The sequence below is a fragment of the Tachypleus tridentatus genome, chromosome 7 (assembly GCF_004210375.1).
Source record: "Tachypleus tridentatus isolate NWPU-2018 chromosome 7, ASM421037v1, whole genome shotgun sequence".
Taxonomy (NCBI): domain Eukaryota; kingdom Metazoa; phylum Arthropoda; class Merostomata; order Xiphosura; family Limulidae; genus Tachypleus; species Tachypleus tridentatus.
The window spans coordinates 12,459,248-12,482,591 of record NC_134831.1 but is presented as its reverse complement, the minus strand read 5'-3'; the positions used below and the strand labels follow the sequence as shown (position 1 = coordinate 12,482,591).

The following is a 23,344-nucleotide window of genomic DNA, read 5'->3' as shown; positions in this document are numbered from 1 at the left end:
ACACTTCACTTTATATTACTTTTTTGTTTATGTAATCCAAGTTAAAACGTGTGTAGGAGACACAAACGTCACTATGATTGTTTGTAAGTCCGTTGGTGAGCCACATAGTCAGACAAGTCACACCACGAACTGTTTTCATGATGTATTGTTATTATTATTACTCTACTCCTGTAATTTGGTTTTGTTGAAAATAATGAAACAGATGGATGTTTTACAGTGGATATTTTAAAGGTACAAATAAGTTCATAAAAACTGTTATTACACACCGTTTAGAAGAATTCTATGTCAGCGGCTTGAAGTGTGACATTAAGTTATTTACGAAGATTGTTGCTAGTTTATCAAAGTTTAAAACTATTATCAGTTCATCGCAAAATATTCTTTGTTTTTTTGAAGTGATCATCGAGTTGGATATCAGATGTGAAAAACTAAGTCTGTCTGGGGCTCTAATCAAAGTTTCCCCTGATTCGGCTTAAATCCCTTCAGGTTTCATTTGGGACTGAGTGAATCCTTCAAGTGGTAAACGACTTTGAGTCCAAGGGTTTTAGATGTCTGTTTAGTTGCCTTTCGCATTTTCGAACTTCTGTTTCGCTAAACGGTGAAACTCTGCTATTCCGTCAGATTGAGAGCTGACGTTCTGTCTTCCCTAAAGTCTATAGAGGTCGCTGTACAGCACTTTTGTCTTCTGCACTAAATTAGAATGTATCAACTTGAAGGGCACATTATACCTATGTGGGCTAAAGACAAGGCCAGTGATCCTAGAATTTAAGTATAGTCGTCCTAACTTTAAGCTTTTAATAATAGGACGACAATTAACTAACAGCATCCAACACCACAAGTGTTTTGTCTTTAAATCAAGTAAAGGGATTAACTGTACTTTATAAAGCTCTCACAGCTGAAAGTACGGATCGTAATCTTGAGATCTGTAGCTCGGAATACAAACCATTAGACTTTCCCCAGTTATTTAGCAATTCATCTTGCATGCATTAGACTAAACTATCCAAACTGGCCAATGAGTACTGCTTCTAAATGATACCTGAACATGAAGTTTCTACGTGTTCGCAAGTAAATAATTAATATTAACTCATGTCTAAGGCAGGCTACCTATATAGATTAGGACTAAATTTGAACCTGAATGGAGAGCACAGCTAATTATAAATAATCCTCTAACATTCTTATTTATAATATTAGCATGCATTGTTTCATCACATGGGAACCGTTGATGTTAGCTATGTTTTCGGTCGTAATCCCAATAACCTCTGTTAGCTTTGTAGATATAGCAGCTAAAAATCTGAATAGTTAATTGAAAATGAAAAAAAAACATTATAATAACAAAATGCCAAAAATAGATACATTAGATATTTTAACCAATACTATGAACTGAAGTAACGTTAAAAAATGATATAGAACACATTAGCATCAAACTTATAGCAATATAAAATATTCCTTGCCAAAGCATTGCTTGTACTTTCATAGAAAGAAAGAAATTTTTTTACGCAGTTGTGTAAGTGACTTTACAATAAGTCTGAAAGACTATAGCGCTAAAAATCGGGATTCGATACCTAGACGGGTACAGCAGAGATAGCCTACTGCATAGCTTGTATTTAATAATTAACAAAATTCTGCGCAGTTTGTTTTTTGAGAAAGCTTCAAAATTGGTTTTTGCGCTGTCTCTTCCAGTGACCGTACTCGGAATATAAGCATTATAAGCCTTGAAATTTATCGACGAATTACCAGAAAGCATTACTACACAGAGCAGGTAAGTTCGAGCTTTCACAAAAGCTTTGTTTGTTTTATCCAGAAAAACGTTTAAGAAAAATACAGACTTATAATTAAAGAGTTGTCTAACAAAGATTGTAGAAACAAACTTTGTCTCGAGAGATAAATGAAAGCAATTTTTACACTAATAGGATTTTGGATAATATTTACGAGGATCCCAAACTTTCATATTAAAACAAAAAGGTTTTATGACGAAAAATAAATAAAATGTCTATTATGTACGCAAACAATCATTAACTCTTAAATTGTGTTCCTTCGAAAGACAAATAATGAAAACACAACTCGGTAATTACAATAATTAATTGGTTATTAGCATGGAAGTTTAAGAATTGTTGGAACTTTTTCATTTAATGGGTTTTGACTGTTTTTCAAAAAAGTAATTAAAGTATATCAATTTGTGATTGGATAATATTTTGTAGAGCATATATTACATATAAGAACTGAATAATAGTGATATCATTATATTACATACAAGAACTGAATAATGGTGATATCATTATATTACATATAAGAACTGAATAATAGTGATATCATTATATTACATATAAGAGCTGAACAATGACGATATCATTATATTACATATAAGAGCTGAACAATGACGATATCATTATATTACATATAAGAGCTGAACAATGACGATATAATTATATTACATATAAGAACTGAATAATTATATTACATATAAGAACTGAATAATGGTGATATCATTATATTACATATAAGAGCTGAATAATGGTGATATCATTATATTACATATAAGAACTGAGTAATATTGATATCATTATATTACATATAAGAGCTGAATAATGGCGATATCATTATATTACATATAAGAGCTGAACAATGACGATATCATTATATTACATATAAGAACTGAATAATAGTGATATCATTATATTACATATAAGAGTTGAATAATGGCGATATCATTATATTACATATAAGAACTGAATAATAGTGAATATCATTATATTACATATAAGAACTGAACAATGACGATATCATTATATTACATATAAGAACTGAATAATGGTGATATCATTATATTACATATAAGAGCTGAATAATGGTGATATCATAAACACAGTTCATAAACTCGGTAAAAAATATTATTGCGTGACGTCATAAATAATCTGGGATCTTGTACAAAAATTCTTTTACACAGTAATTAAAATAAAAACGCAAATAAGAGTGAATTTTTGCTAACAATTCATCACTTGTTGTTCACTTATAGTAACAAATTATTGTTGTTATACATTTCTACCCCTATTGATTAACTGAAAATTAAGTATTAATTCACCAGATAACTACAGTATTACAAGAAGTAACTGTAAAATGGATTATTTTTTCTGGCGCAATACTATATTTGTTTATTCTGAGCTATTCGTTAGTCATTATTTTTCAAATTCCCCAGTCGGACTTACGATGCTAGAAACCGGGTTTTGATACCAGTGTGTGTGAGGGAAAGAACAGATAGACAATCGTGTAGCTTTGTGCTCAACTGCAAATAAACAAACCTTGTTTTCTTTCATTATATTTAATTCATGCTATTTTATTTAATAATGTTTCAGTGTGATCTCTTCTTCTTTGTCTCAGACTCGGCATATGGTTGAGGCACTCAACTCGTAACCTGAGGGACGCGAAGTTCGAATTATCAGTTCATTTGCCTTTTCTCTTGTCTTAAATCAGGTTAAATCAACACTTAGTATATCTTATGCTTTGGCATTTTCCATTTAATAATGTTTCAGTGCGCTAATCTTGAGACTCGTATACGAAAACTCGAAACCACACCTAGAACTCTCTAACCACTAGAACTCGAATTCCGATATTCGTGGTGAACAGAGCACAGATAGCCCATTGTGTAGCTTTGTTCTTAATTTCAAACAATCAATCAATTAATCACTGGAAAGTCAACGACTCTTGATGTAATGAGGCGTATTGTATTAATAAAGGTGTTTCAGAACGGCTGGTATGGGTATTAACACTTTTACTAATAAAACAGAAAAGAACGTTTCGACCTTCCTAGGTCATCCTGTGGTCGAAACGTTGTTCTCTGCTTGTCAATAAAAGCGTGGGTGGTGAGGACTAGTTGCCTTCCCTCTAGTCTTACACTACTAAATTAGGGACGGCTAGCGCAGAGAGTGTAGCTTTGTGCGAAATTCACAAACAAGCAAACATCTAAATTGTTTACAAAGTACGTATTAAATATTATTTACTTAATACATTTCAAGTCTCCTAGTTTCTGTTTTGTGTAACTTAGCGTTTAATAACATCCAGACTAAACTTAGTTTCTGTTTTATGCTGTGTTCCGAGTTTCCTGCTTTTCTATGAATTTTATCGTCCAATCCTGATTGTTTTCTTATGACGCAGACGTTTAGAAAAGTGTGCAGAAATTTCCTTCGTTTCTGATTTTTTAATAAGTGAATGTTTGTCACTGATGCGGCTATTGCACTTGACAAATGTAGACTCGTCGATTTAATAATAGGTGATATCACTGAACTAAAAATGGAACTTTGTGGTGAAGCTAAAATCAAAATAACGGGTTTAGTGGGAATGTGAAAATTTTGAGTTTCGGATCTTTAATAATTAGTGCTATTGTAAGTTTCTAAGCCTTTTCTCTTTAGAATTGGGTATAACGATTTAGCTCATTAAAACTTGCCATTTTTTGTTTCGGATCTAGTTTTGAAAAATTCAATTAAACGTGGATTGTTCTTTATGATGTTATCTGAATTTTATATGCTGAAACGCCCCCCAGTGGCACCACAGCGGTATGTCTGCAGACTCACATTGCTAGAAACCGGATTTAGGTACCTATGGTTGGTTGAGTACAGAAAGCCCGTTGTGTGACTTTGTGCTTTATTCCAAATAATGAATTAATATGCTGAAATAATCCTTATTGGATATTTGTCAATGTTAAAGCTAAACGACTATTTATTTGTAATTAAACTCAAAACTACACAATGGGTTATCTGTGCTATGCTCACCACGGGTATCGAAACCTGGTTTCTAGCATTGTAAGTCCGCAGACCTGCTGTTTTGCCACTAGAAGTAAGTTAAAGGAAGAAGAGCTTCATATTATGAATTTTGTATGAATTTCGTGAGGTTTAGGATGTAAGAGTTGAAAAGTTCTACTGTTAATGTTTGTAACCAGTTTTCGATCTCATGACTCACGCAGCTTTTTTTATGAAGTGCTTTTGAAAGTCTATTCGTTTGTTCTTAGTATGGTCTATTTAAGAACACTCAATGTAGTAAAAGAAAACTTATCAATGAAGAAAACGTGAAAGTATCGAAGCTTCATGATAAATTCAACCTGATTGTCAAAAAACTGACATTGTTTTAATGAATAAAACAGAGTACTTTCCGCTGATGAAAGAATGATTTTATAACCCCAACAAACACTTAAAACTGAATGAAAACTACTTTGATACAGTTAATGTGCTCCAAATATCTATTAAATTTTATGTTTTACGTGTAAATACTAAAACAGATAGCAAAGATACCTCTAGAACTAGTGCAACCAATTTCTGCAACATGTGCTAAAAATATAAGGCATTAAACGAGTTTATTTCTTTAACATATTCTACCACGGCCCTTTGGTGGCTCAGCGGTAAATCTGAGGACTTATACTTCGGTTGATAATAAACGCAAAGCGACGCAACAAGCTATGTGCACTCTGCTCACCACTGGTATCGATCTCCAAATTTTAGCGTCACAAACCTACAGACGTACCGCTGAGCCACTGGAGTGTAGGGCTTATAACCTTAAAAACACACAAATTTTCTGTTAATACCAGCTTTTAAGAAGAATGGAAATGATGAAAATTCACGTTAGTTCCTAGTGTATGTACATTTACACAAATTGTAAATTTACTTGGGTCAGTTTTGTATTTTTTAAATAATTAGCAAATAAACTCAATGTTTACGACAACTTGATTACGATACATTTAACACTCCACACTATCATTTTACGTTTTTAGTGAAATACGTTCTTTACTTCTTACTTTAAATTATTTTGTGTTATTCTAGAAAGGCTATATTTAAGGAAGTACTGTTGCAATAAATAAACAAAAAATGTGTTTCGGATCCTTGTTTCTACACTTATAAATTATTCACCTTCACGTTTGGACAGGAATATATAAAGTGCAACAATGTAAAGTATGTCGAATGTAGAAATTCTTACTTATTTCAACACATAGCTACACAATGAAGTAGCTGCATTGTGTTTATCTCTGGGATCAAACGCCAAGTCTTGATATTTTACGCCCTCCAGTTTTAATGTAGTTTTATTGGGAATTACTAAGCTATCTATCATCGTTCCTAGCTACGAGCTAGACCTACGGCCATTCTTAGTTACCAGTAATATCTATCACCGCTCTCAGTTACAAGCTATACTTACCACCGTTCTTAGTTACAAGCTATACTTACCACACTTCTCAATTACAAGCTATACTTACCACCGTTCTTAGTTACGAGCTATACCTATCACAGTTCCTAGTTACAAGCTATACTTACCACCGTTCTTAGTTACGAGCTATACCTATCACAGTTCCTAGTTACAAGCTATACTTACTACCGTTCTCAATTACAAGCTATACTTACCACCGTTCTTAGTTACAAGCTATACTTACCACACTTCTCAATTACAAGCTATACTTACCACCGTTCTTAGTTACGAGCTATACCTATCACCAGTTCCTAGTTACAAGCTATACTTACCACCGTTCTTAGTTACGAGCTATACCTATCACAGTTCCTAGTTACAAGCTATACTTACTACCGTTCTCAATTACAAGCTATACTTACTACCGTTCCTAGCTACGATCTATACCTACCACCGTTCCTAGCTACGACCTATACCTCCCACCGTTCATAGCTACGTCCTATACCTATACCTAGTTATAAACTACTGAATGGTTTCTTGAGTGATTGTACAAATAATTTTAAAAAATCTCCAAAACATTTTCTTGCCCTGAGTAGTTACAAAATTTATATTAATATGTGTAACATTAATATTAATTTATATTATATTAATTGCAGAACTACTAGGACTATCTTCTGCAGTCCATAATTTGTAACTTCTGATTAAAATGAATACGCCCAGTGAGCAACATCCTACCACTCATATTTTCACGTTAAAGAGATGACTGTCACTTTTATAACGCATCCAAAGCTTTAAGTACGCGGAACGTTTTGTGGTATCGAGCACGGTTCTTTGCCATCTCCCAAATTTACTGTTTTGCCGAGCCAACGCATCCCCTTTCTCTCCAAATACTATAGAAGGCTAAGGTTATTTATTGGCAAGAAGGTAACAAGTAAAAACTGTGAGAAAGGAGAGATGGGAAGAAATAGCTCACCGGTTGTGAAATACTGCCATCTGTTGCTAAATGAGACTGTTTATATTTTCTGTCTGTTGAAATGATTGAGCAGAGTCATATAACAGGAGATTTAATCAAGTGAAACATCTGGGGTGAACACAAAACGCATAAATATAACTCCTTTCCTTATGCAAATATTAAATTATTGGGTTTAACTCTGTCAGTGACACGTGGCCCACCAATAAAATCGGATGAATAGGTTTACAAATTAAAGTTTGTAACTGATGTGGAAATATGTTTGCTGGAATTTACAGTCCGAACGTAGTAAAAGAAAAATAGATGGCGCGGAATTCTAGTCATCCTTACAGCGTGTGTTTTATTTCCGTGAAAACAATATGTATATTCTAAAAAAGAAATAATAGAAAACGTTTTCTCTGAAATAAACTGAGTTTGTGCCAACTCTTGAGGTCTACAGTTATGAAAAAGAATTATTTTAACAAAACCTGGTAAGAGCTTTTATCTACTTTGAAGATATATACCTTCTAAACTGAAAGGACGTCTCTTTGAAAAATGTTACAACATTACTGTTTAGATTGCCCAAATCTTTGTCTGTGTAATTTAAAAACACATTATTTTGCCCTGAATAACCATTTGCACGGTTAAGTTATCCGTGCATTTATCTCGGAACTATATAGCTTTAACAAAGTAGATAAGGGATTCTACGAAACATTATTATGGCCCCTTTTACAAAATGTAGCGTGTTTCTACGTTAAAAATGTAAAATAAAGCAGTGCCGGACGTTGCCTATTAGTTAAAGTTCGGTGATAAATGTCCTACTTTTGTCACACTGTGCGCACGACGACTCCAAAACAAAGAAACATTAAAACTTACCACACACGACGAGAACAGTCCCATGTACCATGCGCTATGTATGAGATAATTTTATGGACGTTAGATTGGTCCATGGCCAAGAAAAGTAAAAGTGCACAACCTGTAAATATACACAAATAGCAAATAGTATTGGACTTTACCTTAGAATAGTAATAAAAATACCAGTTAAAACACACTCAAACTAAAATAATATTTTGTAGGGTTAAGTGTGGCATGTCAGAAGATCCATGGTTTGAGCCGTGGTCTGCTATTGAACATGCTCTGGTCTCAGTTAAGAATAGCCCGCATAGGCTGCTACCTTCTCTATGATAGGTAGTTGTAAATTAATCATGGTGTCTTGGGCTGGTTATTTAACCCACGTGTAATGTAACGTTCTGTTTGAGCTGAGTAAGAAATAGTTACAGCATTAAAATGTAATTAGATGCACTTCTATCTGTCAAATCTTCTCTTTTGCGTAACTGAAGATATTATCACCTTTAGTCATTTAATTTTTACTTATTCATAAATAAATACATTTCAAATGTATAGAAAGTTTGTTTTTTTGTTTGCTTGATTTTGAATTTCGCGTAAAGCTACACGAGGGTTATCTGTGCTAGCCGTCCTACTTTAGAACTGTAAGATTAGAGAGAAGGCAGCTAGTCATCACCACCCACCGTCAACTCTTGGGCTACCTTTTTTGGGGATTGGTCATGACATTATAACGCCCCTATGCCTGAAGGGGTAAGCATGCTTGGTGTGAACGGGGTTCTAACCCACCACCCTCAGATTAGAAGTCGAGCGATCTAACCACCAAATTAAAAGTAATCGCGTGTTTACAGCTACAGGATAAACTAATAAACAACCCGTTTTCATCATTTATCCGTAGATGACAGCTACCATTTAATGTGAGTAAAAGATGATTGATGTTTCTCTAACTTTCCAACATAAACTATGTAGCAAATGGAACAAACGATGTATAAACCAGGAAAGTAAACTTAACAGGGTTTTCGACAAATAAACAATCCTTTTAGAAATAAGTGAACGAGTTATTATACATGTTATGAGCTTAACACTACAACAAATATATAGTAGTTCTCATGAATTAGGAATGAGCTTTAGGATCACATAAGTTTCAAAGAGAAGGTGTTTTTTTGGAGATAAGGTACACTAGCCTACGTATCAAGGTTTCACAAGTTCCTCCTGTTAGCTATTTGAACGTGTTTAGCGCAGCATAACTGGGATTAAAAACAGTATCATAGAAATGTTAATGGTGGCAATTTTACAGTAACGAAGAAAATTCCGCAGTTCAGATGAAACTTATCTTACAGAGTACACTTTGAGCTGATCAGTAATGCAGTTTACTTCCATCCTACTATTTAAGAACGTTACCTTGTAAGAAAATCAAACTACATTTTCCACATAAATGTGTCTGTATATATTAAATGCACACGATTCTAATCGTAAATATATTAGCTTGTCAACAGTAATGTCGATAATGGTTAGGAAAGGTAAACAGCTTACAACAGTGGGATTGATGAAGGCTAGTAAGTTGGAATGATTTATAACAGTGGAGTCTCTGATGGTAAAGCGACTGGTCGCAGGTTCAAATCTTCGTCGCACCAAACATGCTCGCCCTTTCAGGCGTGGGGCGTTATAATGTGATGGGTAATCCCACTATTCATTGGTAAAAGAGTAGCCCAAGAGTTGGCGGTGGGTGGTGATGACCTTTGCCTTCCCTCTAGTCTTGCACTGCTAAATTAGGGACGGCTAGCGCAGATAGCCCTCGTGTAGCTTTACGCGAAATTCAAAAACAAACAAACCAATCTTGTGCAAATTCTATCCCTGATCCCATTTTTACAAGGCAATCTGGCCACATTAGCTTAAACCAGTCAGAAACTTAAAGGATTAAAATAATTTTGTTTTGTAGTCAAATGGAATGAAATCAAGTTTAGTCTTAGTTAGGGTTAAGATATTACAGATCAAGCAGTGATATAAACCAAATACCTAAGGGTGTTGAGTCTACTTCTCAATATACTCAATAACCTTGTGTTTTTCTGGAGTACTTTAATTACTTTCCAGTACAGGATTCTATTACACACAAAAAAACTACACTGCTTTCTTCAGAAGTGGCTCGTATTATATAGATGAATTAATATGCAAAAATAATCATACGTTGATTCTATCTTATATTGTAGATTTATAAAGAAAATGACTTATGTATTCCTATTATAATAGGGTTAGCAAGTCTTCAATAATTCTGCTATTTAATTCATTCGAGTATCATACCACATACAGTTTAGCTGGTGTTCACTTATTATTTTATTTGATTTAATGAGATTTCTGGGTGCAAGAGATGTGTCAGAGGAAATGGTAGCCATACAATCTGTGAAACGAAATGATAGAGAATGGTTTGTGTTTGAAAATGGCATTTAGCTTATATAACTAATAAATACAACATTCCAAATAACCTTAGTGTTAAAATATTTAATATGGAATCACTCTTCTACAATAGAAACATTTCTTACGTTCCGTTTTCCATAAACTGTTAATGTATTTTTTTAATTCACCCTTAGATTTTCCGCCGGTTAGGCAATGGCTTATATCTCATGATAATTCCACTGAGTTGTTTGTAACCGAATAAATACCAGCCGTGTCACTCTTTTTGTTAAAACTTTGTAGTATTGTATATTTATGTTTAACACGACAATCGACAAATTTTCTAACTTCTTTTAAGCTTCCGTTTTTTATTTCAAGAAATGTATTCTTTAGAAATATATTTGTAATATCTATCTTTATTCTATGGGGATTATTGGTCGATAAATTTCATTTGTCTACTGAGTTTTCTTATTTATGGGACACGGTTATACTGGCTTGCTCCCAATAATGGAGTATAAGGTCTGATTTGAGACATAAATTAAGGAAAACTATTGGATGTTGATACAATCTTGGAGTAACTTTCTCCAATCAGAACACTTTATATTTCTTATTGGCAAGAAGCCTTGTTTTTCATGTTGTTAACTGCTAGTGATACCTATGACATTAACAGGGTGTGACAAGTGAGAAACTGAATGGATTACGCGTGTGTTTATCGTAGAAGAATGTATTCAAATAATTTGGTTGTGTGTTCTTAGAGTATTTTGAAGATAAACCCAAAAGAGTCGGCTCTTATCTCGGCTGGCCTGTGTGTTTGTTGTTAAGTGCAAAGTTACAAAATGGACTCTCTGTGCTGTGCCCGCCACGGGTGCTGTTACCAGGTTTTAGCGTTTTTAGCCTTCAGACCTGTCGTCCAATTACTAAGTGAAACTTTAGAGGTGTGGGCTTGTTCATTGTCTGTTTGTTTTGGAATTTCGCACAAAGCTACTCGAGGGCTACTGTGCTAGCCGTCCCTAATTTAGCAGTGTAAGACTAGAGGGAAGGCAGCTAGTCATCACCACCCACCGCCAACTCTTGGGCTGCTCTTTTACCAACGAATAGTGGGATTGACCGTCACATTATACACTCCCACGGCTGGGAGGGCGAGCATGTTTAGTGCTACTCGGGCGCGAACCTGCGACCCTCGGATTACGAGTCGCACGCCTTACGCGCTTGGCCATGCCAGGCCTGTTCATTGTCTTGTGTGAACGTGTGTGGTATTTAGACCATTGTTTGTGTATCGTATTTAATAAATGTGAGGTATTTTGTATTATTTAGACCACTACTTCTGTGTCGTTTTTAATAAATGTGGGGTATTTTGTAATATTTAGATCGTTGGTTGTGTGTCGTTTTTAATAAATGTGGGGTATTTTGTATTATTTAGATTGCTGTTTGTGTGTCGGTTTTAACAAATGTGGGGTATTTTGTATTATTTAAACCATTGTTTGTGTTTCGTTTTTAATAAATGTGAGGTATTTTGTATTAATTAGACTATTGTTGTTGTGTAGTTTTTAATAAATGTGGGGTATTTTGTATTATTTAGATTATTGTTTGTGTGTATATTTTGAAATGTGTCTGGACAAGTTTTGAACAACATTTTAAATTTATTAGTAAGCAGAACTCTCCCTTTTATATATTTTTACGTTTTTTACCCCTGAATTCAGGTGATATATTTAGGCTATTTAGGTTTTAATTTACTTGAAAGTTTCTTGTGGACTGATATACGTTTCTTTACAATCGTAATATGCGTTTAGACTGGCATTCAGAACGACATAGACACGATTTAAGATTAACTATACCCAATCCACGTCATATCCAGCAATGAAAGAAGTAAATTGGAGGATATAGGTTTCAGCCAGATACATTAGTCTGTATTACTGACCAAGCGAGTATATTGGGATGGGTTCTTTTATTATTTTGATGTATTGTACTGTACTTTCCAACTAAGTCTGGTAATAGATTTCCACTGGCGTTATTTGTGATGTTTCGAACGGCTGTTGTTTTTGTGTTTAAATCACTTATAATAATAAAATGTTTAGCGTATGACTCAATTGTAGCGAGTAAGTCGCATCGGACCCACAACTGAGCTAAGCTAACCCAATCATTCATTATGATTTACGTACGGCAAAGTTCATTAAACAAACATTCTAGTAATTCATTAAGTCCTTAATTATAGCCCTCCAATATATTCACTGTCTACATTTAAGCCTTCCACAGATGCAGGGTCATTACGCTTTCAGCATCAGGGCTATTTTGAAAGGCTACATTATGCTAAGTATCTTTAGAACGCAACGTAAACCATTGAGTACGTTTGTTCTCACGTTTATCACGTAATATTTCTTAATTAAAGGAAATTAACTCAACATACTACGAGAGAACAGGGTTCAATTCCTTAATACCGAATACTAAACCAGTTGCTTGGCTCTGAAAGATGAAAAATGTCATGATTAAATGCAATACCATAATAATTAAGAAAAGCGTATACAATTACTATTTTCTTTATTGTCTACTTTAATGGGTAATATTTGAACCTCTTTCTCAGACCCTTATAGATTCGTGTTTTACTGTATAACAGATAACACAGCAGTTAAACTTTTCCATCCCATAATTTCGTCCAAAAGTATTTTCAAGCCATTAATATACATCATGCAAAAGACGTCCGAAAAATTACCTTATCACTTCGTGATAAGTATTCTAAACGGACCTTTCCCATAAAGACTAGAACAACATTAATCGCTGTTTCTGGACGTTTCTCAAAGTACTTACCTCGTAGGGTAAATTTTATGAAGAGTGCAGTTTTCAAAAGTATAAAAAAGAATTCCGAGTTTATGTTTGATTCGCGATTTGAGCCATTATAGTAAGTATCAAATAATTTCAAAGTATCCAATTTGTACTCATAATTTACTTTAAAAAACTAGTTGTATCCCTTATTCAGCACTTTAGAAAACAGATGGTCCAATGCATTAGTCCTAGAGAATAACATATCGTTTTTGTTTCGTTTTTTTCTTTTAAAGTTGCTTTGAAAAATAGGTAATTTTATGTGTCAGCATCTCGAGTAAGTACAAAAATATAAATGAAAACATTAATCTTTACTTTGTAAATATCAAGAGGAATTTATGATCAAGGTTTTACATAAGTAAACTTTAATTTATGATCAAGGTTTTACATAGTAAACTTTAATTTCTTGAAAATCGAGGGAAATAACCTTATTTTTTACCCAATCAATTGAGAGAATCATTGCAAGGATATTTTAAGTCTAGTATTTTCTGAACAGGAAATTTCCCATTCTCAGCTCCAAAGTGATTTATTGAAATTTTGTTTTGACAAGTGTCGCAGCTCATGAGGTTGAAATAACCTCTGGATAATCTAAATACCATTCTGTACACCTGGCTACTCTCCCCACAAAGTAAATGTTCAAATAATGTCGCAATACAAAGTGTTTCACTGTTTTATTCTTTCTTCGGTCCTTCCTGCCTTTAAACTACTTCCCATTCTTGTGTATATTTCATAGAATCTATTTACTACATCTAATGTTTAAAAAATAATGAGGAAAACATTCAATAAAGATGTAAACGTATAGTATGAGAAGTTTAGCTTAGATGAAGATCTTATTTATGTTAAGAAAATCACATCGGGTGGCACTAAATAAAGACTAGTTAATCTGATTATAAGGCGATTGGATAAAAGGAAGCTAAAGGATGTTATTAATGGTGTCCAGTGGAGCTCTTCAGGAATTGGTGTTTGATCCTTTACTTTTTCTTTCTTTTTTGACAATAGTGAGATGGTATAGTTACCTTTGATTTTCAGATGCTAAAAGGGCAAGCATATTTGGTGAAACAGGTATTCAAACCCACGATTTTCAGATTGCGAATCGAGTGCTCAAAATGTTTCGCAATGAATTATCTTTCCTGTGCCCACCAAGGATATCTAATATCCAATTTTTAGAGTCACAGTATAAGCCTTCACGCTTACCGTTGTGCCAATGACGGACCTAAAATGTAGTAGTGGATGTCACGATACATAATATGGGTGCGAATCGCATCACAGTAATCGGTACGATACAGAAGTTTTACCAACTTTTTCTTGCTTGTATGTAATTTATTATCAATGTTACTAATGTTGTCTTATTTACGTATTTCACACTTGACGTTACTTTTTCATACTCTCATGTTTGATGAACCAAATTAATATGCTAAAAGGAACAACGTGTTGTAATATTTGATTTTTTCAATGTTATTTGTTTGCTTGTTGTTAAAAAAACTGGATTTTGGCGTTATAAACCTTCTGATTTAGTGTTGGGCTACTGAGAAGTATTTATAACGAACACTAGTTTGGTAATTAACTCTGCCACCGAAGGTGACGGAGGTTCTGTTTTCACTATTTAGTGTAAATTTGGACTAATTAGAAGTATTTAGTTTTGTAAGGTCAAGGCCAAAGATCATTAAAATTTAAAACATTCTCGTTTGTTTACATGAGTACTGATTTTTATAGTATTTTTGGTTTAAACCTCAATCAAAATAATCGGATTTTGCTAAAACTTGACTGACTTATATAGAATTTTAATCTATGTCGTTCTGTCAAAAATGATCCGTGTCCGCTGATAATGGCTGACATGTTGATACGTTACCCCCTCTCCCTTATTTTTTGAGGATTTTATAGGATCAGTGGTGAGTGTCGGAAGCACGTGCCCTACTGAGTGCCTTTCTAGTTTTCTACTGAAGGAATTTCAAATTATCTTTCCTAGCAACTGAAATATAAGTTGAAAGTTTACCTAATCACTCTTAAACACTGACGACATATTTCACACAATTCTCACAAATATTTGAGAACCTACGAAATAAAATCGTATTCAATTTCGAAATATCTCTTCACGGTGTTAGAGATTGAGATGTAACCTTACAATTCCGTTAGAACGACTGAAGACTGGATTATAAAAAATAATTGCTTTGACAATGTATATTGTTGATTCAAATCTAGTTCCAAACGCTCTAAGCTCTCTAAGTTCTCCATCTGTTTTGTAATCATTCGGATGAGAACATCTAAATTATCCACGCGACTGCTATCACTGGTTTTCATCAAGGAATCTCTAACCTTCTCATTGGCCAAAGTGGGATTAAATTTCCTTGTTAACCAGCCCATCTTTCTTCGAAACTGCTGAACCCCAACGAGCGAATAATTTCCATGATAACTGTAAGGTGGTTTTGTTAATAATGTACGAGTAACAATGACTGGCGACTTTAATAACAATGAAGATGGCCGTGTGGATGACGTTAACGTCGTGCCTTCAATCACGCTTCAATGACTTGTGTAACTGGAATAAAATAACTAAACCTTAAATTGAAACGGTATAACTGATACTGCCGTTTATTCAACGTGAAAGTAGAATTATTGCCACTAATGTTAATTCCTTGTACTGATGAAATAACGCGAAACTCAGCTGGGATTTATATTTGTTGATGTTCTTAAGAACTATCGAGTATAAAAGATAACCCAAATCATTGTTTTAACATGTTCGTAGTGTTACTGTTCTCATAAACTTCAACTTTACTTGACGATATCACACGAACCGTGAGTGGTCCGGTAATTAGAGTGGCCGTTTAAAAATCGAAAGGTCCAAGGATCGTACTGCAACGTAACTGAACTCGTTCAACCCTTTCAAAAATGGTTAAGTTGCAGAAGAGAGTTAATCATGTTATTTGGTATGTAACGCATCAGTGTTGCTTACATTAGCTTATTTGGTCATGAGGCGATGTTCAATATTTACATATCTATCCCAGATCTTACGAAAAACATTTACTTTAAAAAACTTACACGAACAGACAAATATTACTAATTGAAGAGATTTTTTTCTGTATTGTATTTAAAGCGAATTGTCTCTCGTTTCTCGTTCAGAATTTTAAAACAGGGTTGTTATTTTATACGCATTTCTTTTCTTTTTACATTATTCTTTTAGTATAGTTGCTTTTTCGTCACAACTTCTTCAACAGCCTATTCGACAGGTAATATCATATTAAGTCTCTTGAATCCTAGGGTCGCGGGTTCGAATCCCCATCACATCAAACATGCTCGCCCTTTAAGCAGTGAGAGCGTTATAATATGGCGGTGAATCCCATTATTCGTTGGTGAAAATGTATCCCAAGAGTTTACGGTGGGTAATGATGACTAGCTTCCTTCCCTCTAATCTTACACTACTAAATTGGGAATGACTAGCGCAGATATTTTCTTGTCTAGCTTTGCACGAAATTCAAAACAAAACCAAACAAAACCTGTTGAATCCTAGCTTTTAAAACTTAACTTCAATATTACAAATCTTTATCTTGTAACAGTTCGCCTGGTATATCCTTGTATTTAGGACGATCGACTTGCAATCTGCGTATTACTCGAGAGTTCGAATCTCGTTACTGAATATGCTTACCCTTTCAGCGATGAGGTTGTAATAATGTGACAGTCTATCCTACTATTCAACTAGAGTAAATCAACAGTTGACAGTGTTGACTAGCTGCTTTCCCTCTGATCGAATCACTTAAATTATGTTTAGGTAACGAGAATATTCCTCTAATAATTATGCGCAAAATCTAATAACTTAACTCATAAATTTTAAAAGTTTTAGCTAACAATAAAGTTACTTTCTTTTAAATGTGTTAACCCAGACTTACAAAACTCTGGTTTTGGGTTGATGTAGAGGAAAGATAGAAAGTATTTTTGTCTGTTTAAAATATTCGCGTAAAACTATACATGGATTATCTGTGCTGGTCGTAATTAATTTTGAATGTACAAGCAGATTGTCAACAGTAGTCACCGCTAATTACAGGACTACTCTAATCAGATTGTGTTATTTGATCGCCTCTCTTATATATATATAAACCTATAGCTTATAAATGACAAAATTCGATGTTTCTAGGGGGCAGTGTGGTGCTGAAAAAAACACGGAATATGGACTCTCATATTCGTAGTCTGGCATCCTATCTAGCCATGCTCAACCCAGAAGAAAACTAAGATAAAATAAGTTTAAAAAGTAAAACAATGGACGATATAAAGTCACATTTTGATTTTGTTTGGCGTTACGTAGACAATGTGATGCTCTTAACTTGCTAGTTTTCATATTCATTCAACTGCATGTGTCTCAAGCTCACGTAGAATGAAGTTGATATTCATGCTTTACTATACAAAGACATTATGATCGAACCTATGCATTTCTGTGTGATCGAACTGTCAAAGTTATTGAAATTGTCGTAAACTACATGAAATATGAAAAGCAAGCAAGAAGGATTTACGTGCTTTTGCCATAAATGTTGAAAGACAGATTTTTTTTTGTAATGGTAGTTACGCTGCGGTGCTACTTGTAAGATGTGCGGTCGTCAGATAGAACAGGAATGAACGTGCTTCATGTCACGGACTGTAACGATGTGGTGATACTCCAAAATCGTTTTAATAGTTCAAACTTCATATTATATGTAAAGTTTTTACATATGTAAAATTACATTGAAAACAATGTAAAATTAAGAGCGTTTAATAATGTTTAACGTGAGTTGTAAGATTGGTTTGGTTTGAATTTCGCGCAAAGCTACATGAAGGCTATCTGCGCTAGTCGTCCCTAATTTAGCAGTTTAAGACTAGAGGAAAGGCAGCTCGTCATCGCCACCCATCGCCAACTCTTGAACTACTCTTTTACCAACGAAAAGTGGGATTGACCGTCACATTATAACACCCCCACGGCTGAAAGGGCGAACATGTTTGGTGCGACGGGGATTCGAACCCGCGATCCTTGGATTACAAGTCGAGTGCTTTAATCACTTGATCATATCGGGCCGATTAATAAGTTAGGTATGAGTTAAGCTTGTAATTAGACGCAATTGAAGCCTTTCTAAAAACAACAGAAATTCAAATATGAGAACATAAAACTTATAACGACTAAACTGCACTAGATCATCAACTGGGTTTTGTTGCTTTTGTAGCATTTTCGAATAAGTAATAGCGAGAGAGAGAAGGAAAAAGAAAAATGTTTAAAATTGGTTTCCAATTTCTTATGAAAAGTAAGAGAATTTATTGTGAAAGAGTCCTTTGCAATGTTATCTCGGTAATAGCTTCCTTTGGGCGTTAGGAATTTGTGAAACTTGAGAGCAGAGTAAGAGTGTCTTTCAGACAAGTGGTTGCTAGGTAACCCTTATCGTCGGTATTTAAGAAGTGGAACGACAACCCCGATAGCGACGAAGATTAAGAAGAGACTATGAGATCCTACTGACGTAAGTTCTAGTGACTAACAATTACCGTCTATAATGGTGTGTTCTTTCTAGGCCTCTTTAACTTGAAGGTTTTCGAATAGGGTATACATATATACACCAGAATCACTTGAGCTATGGCACCGTTTCCAGGCATAAAATTCTACACTATTGTCGTGTTGGAATTCCACGATGTAGCCTGAAAGTTAAACGCTATTAACTATGTTTAACACTTGCGTTTTACAGAACTATTCAGCAAAAGTTTTACAGTAAAAAGTGTACGGAACATGTTTTCTGATTTTCTCTGGATGTTAGTGTATTCTAGTTTACTTTCAGAAATTTTTCAGTTTCTGAAAATCTTCGTTGAAATTCTGATACAGATATTTTGTTCGTTCCGTTAGTGACGTTCTGTCCTCGGTGCAACGTAACCACGTTTTATTATTGCAGTATACGAAAGTAACGCAACGCACTTCATACGAATAGACCTGCAATATAATACTTGAACTGTACATTGACGCTCGTGAAACATTCGGTAAATTTGTCACTGCACTTCGCTCTGAGAGAAGCTAACACTTGACTCTAGACTCGTTCACGTGACTCTTAGATACACTAGGTAAGCCTAACGTAATTACGTCCAACATGCTAGTTCTTGGAAAGCACTGAATAAAACATTTTATTTCTTCGATATACACCTCTGTAAGTCTCCGGGCACAGTTGACAAACATTGATATACGTCTTTTCTTTACCCTCGTTTAGCTTTGCGCGAAATTCCAACAAAACCAAGCTATTTTATCATTGTTGAGACTTATCTGTTAACGAGACATTCGATGTTACGTTTTATCGAATTTAGCCCTTTGTGATCAGCTAATGGTAGCCTTTTAGTGTAACAACTGCCTCAACATGGTCGCTTCCTTGTTGGAAATAGTATTTAATTTTATTGTTTATTTATTTATTTCGGAAAGCTAGACGAGGGCTATCTCGTTACTCAGTTTAAGGATATTACAAATTACTTAAAATTCATTTTGTTGGTTTGCAGAATAATCAGAAAATGAAGAAGTTGTAGCTTTGAATCCGGTAACAACTACCAAAAGGTTTAAAACCAACAAATGTTATATCACAAGATTAAAAATTATATTACACTGATATAACAATAAAATTCAAACTCGAACTACAAACACAAGTTTTATTTCTGCATAAAGTGCACAATCAAATGAAGTTACAAGTTGGGAAAGTCTTGAATTACATCATTTAAGGACAATAAAACAAGGTACCTGTTTGTTTTGAATTTCGCGCAAAGCTACACGAGAGCTATCTGAGCTAGCCGTCACTAATTTAGCAGTGTAAGACTAGAGGGAAGGCAGTTAGACATCACCACCCATCGCCAACTCTTGGGCTATTCTTTTACCAACGAATATTAGGATTGACCGTAACATTATAACGCCCCCACGGCTGAGAGGGCGAAGATATTTGGTGCGACGTGGATTCGAACCCGTGACCCTCTGATTACGAGTCGAGTGCCTTAACCACCTGGCCATGCCGGGCCACCTGTTAGGTCCATCGAGGTTGCCCATTGCCTCCATAAAAACGAGAAATAAAAAATCCAGATTTAGTCTTAATTATTTCGCTGCTTTTCGAGCATTCCCTTCAAATTTTCTGCATCCACTACATCTGAAGACAATCCATTTCAAAGTAAAAGGGGCCCGGCATGGCCAAGCATGTTAAGGCGTTCGACTCGTAATCCGAGGGTCGCGGGTTCGAATCCCGGTCGCACCAAACATGCTCGCCTTTTCAGCCGTTGGGGTGTTACAATGTAACGGTCAATCCCACTATTCATTGGTAGAATAGTAGCTCAAGAGTTGGCGGTGGGTGGTGATGACTAGCTTCCTTCCCTCTAGTCTTACACTGCTAAATTAAGGACGGTTAACACAGATAGCTCTCGAGTAGCTTTGTGCGAAATTCAAAACAAACAAACCAAAGTAAAAGTAGAATTTCCTAAATTAGCCAAATATTTCGTTATCAACTTTTAAAGTCCATAACAATTTAATTACATTTATTTTTAAAAAATCCATACAGCTAATTTTCCTATTTCCTCTAACGTCTTTCATATTTCCTTTTCACTCCCCTAATGTCTTGTTTGACTAATTCTCTTGATCTCTCACAGTTTTCCGATTCACCCACCAGAACAGTTAATTTAAACTTCTAATACTTTTATTTTTAACGCTATTCCTTATGCTCTTGGTGAGCCAACCTGGTTTATTCCTTGCAGATACATTTTATAAAGGAAAGAAGGGTGGATAACAGTATGGTTAAACTGAAAACTAGCAGTATAAAAATAAGAAAATATGAGCAGAAATCAGCTAAGAAAAATACCTCAAAATATGTTTTAGAAGACCATTTAATCTAACCCAAAAAGTAGACTTTGGAAGGCAATTAGATATATCCCTAAAATTAATAAATCTTGGAAAGTGATGAGATGTATTCTTAAAATCAGTAGATCTTGGAAGGCGATGAGATACATCTTTAAAACTAGTAATCTTGGAAGGCAAGTAGATCTGTCCCTAAACATAGTAGACCTTGGAAGACAATAAAATCTATCTTTAAACATAATAGATTTTGGAAGGTGATTAGATCTATCCCTGAAAACAAAGCATGCTTATTAGATAAACCCAGAACTGGATTAAACTTATTTACAGCACTTAATGGCTTTATACACACTTGTTTTTAGGGTATGTCAGAGTTGGGTTATTACGTTTTTTTGTGATTTCTTCGGTCTATTAAAGCGAAAACTCTACTAAGCCAAAAACGCTCTTGAAACAACAAATGATTGTATTTTTGATTTCTTTTATAGCTCAAATGTTCATAGATTTTTTTTAGAATTGTGATTTTATGTACCAGTGTTGTGTTATAATACCAGCTTTAGTATGTCATGGATGTGTTATAACACAAATTTTAATGTGCCAGATGTACGTTATAACAGAAACTTTCATATATATCAGATGTGTGTTGTAGCACAAGTTTCATGTTTTAGAACTCATGTGGCGTCTTCCTGCCATATTGAATTTGGTATATAGGGATATTTCTTCATCTGGATGTGAGAAATTATGTATTTACAACACTACTCCTGACTCATCCCTTTATTCAAACCCTTAAACTAACTATACTTTACCATTTCTGATATATAACATAGTTTGTTTGTTTTTCTCTCTCGCGAGCATGTGTTTCGACACTTGTTTGTTATTTTTAAAAACAAATATAACTATGTTTTTGTAAACTATGATTAGTTGTTTGGATAGCCTTAAGGTTTTATAATGCACAAAACCAGTTTGTTTGTTTGTTTTACTGTTGTCATGGTAACGTTTTGTTACTGTAGCTTAAAAATCTCACTCATGTCAGAACTTTAGTGACCAACATGTTCGCAAGTTCGACTTTGCCTGTTAATTGATTATACACTAATCTTTATTCCCGTTTCAAAAGGGTATTTAGATAATGGAGCAAAATTTGGGGGTAGGGGTACGTACCCCCATTACTCTCCGGTTCCACTCCCTGTGCCTATAATTTAATGTATATTCATTTTTTTTTTCAATATTAATATCAGAATACTTATTACAATCGCTCTACAAAGGCATTGATTAGGCGTTTCTATAGAACACAGGAGGTAAGATGTTTTTAACAAACGTAACTTCATTTCGTTCTTTGTACCAGCACAACTAAATTTAACAGTTTGAAGAGAATCTTCTGTAATCAATATATTTCCCAAAAAAAAAAGAACTTACTGCCTGGAACTCGCGATAAACTTGACGTTTCCAAATGCAGCAATAATATTGCATTTTGGACACGTTTAAATGTTGACATCTGTGAAACGTAGAAACACTGTGTTATGTAAGACTAAAGAAATAGACACCCGCTAATTTTAAATGTACCTGGTGTCCAGAGTTGTATTTCAAGATACCAAATTAACACAATGAGATAGGAGATTAAAAAACAATCTTGGTATATACGACGTTAGTAGGGTTACCAACAACACTGTGTTGTTATTACAGTTGCTGGGATACTGATCGCGAAAACACTGTGGGACTACAGTTCTCATAAAACACCGATGCGTCTGGAGAAAAAGATAGACATGGAAGGTGATTCAATAAATAAGTTATCACATACTTGTTACAAATACGGTCTTAGAACTTCCTCACAAAAATAAAAAGAGAGAGAGAGAAACATAAACAGGAAGTGAGAGTGAAGTTTAAGCACCTGTTACATTACACATCAAAACTGTTTGCTTACCACAAAAAGTGAAAAAAATGTATATAATTACGGCACATGTTTTGCTAAGCCTCGAGAATGAGCACGTGTAATAGAGACGAGAATGGATAGAAAGAGAACAATTGCAAATAAGTAGCCACAACTAGGCAAGAAGAAATAAATACAAGATGGAGAACGTGTATGACTAGTCTTATTCGAAAGTAAGTGAACACTGCTGTAATATTAATTATAATTAAAGATCCAGTAGAAGTTCAACTAGTTTTAAGTAATTGTTAACTGACGAAAGCAGATCAGTAAAACTTTGGTTTTGGTTTCGTTTATCATTTCTCTCATTGTTAAAATAGTTCTACTTTAGAGCACTTAGATTTTTAAAATACATTTCTGTATTCAAAAAAACGTTCACAGATGACTGTATCTGTGTAATAAATGATTTTAGAAGTACTCCAAGGACCCAAAACTAGTAACTTTTAATTCGTTTTTGAAACTATACGATTTC

General features: G+C 34.4%; 1 protein-coding gene across 2 annotated transcripts in view; it reads left to right on the top strand.

The window, feature by feature from the left end:
• Nucleotides 1-23,344, top strand: part of LOC143255128 (lachesin-like) — a 165,382-nt gene that overhangs the window by 65,991 nt on the left and 76,047 nt on the right. Inside the window, exon 1 of one of the 2 annotated variants that reach the window (XM_076510317.1) lies at nt 1,677-1,756. The exons of the other annotated variant lie outside the window; for it this stretch is intronic. The gene's annotated coding sequence lies outside the window, so the exon portion shown is untranslated. Of the gene's footprint in view, nt 1-1,676; nt 1,757-23,344 lie in introns of those variants that run through there. 2 annotated transcript variants of the gene reach the window in all.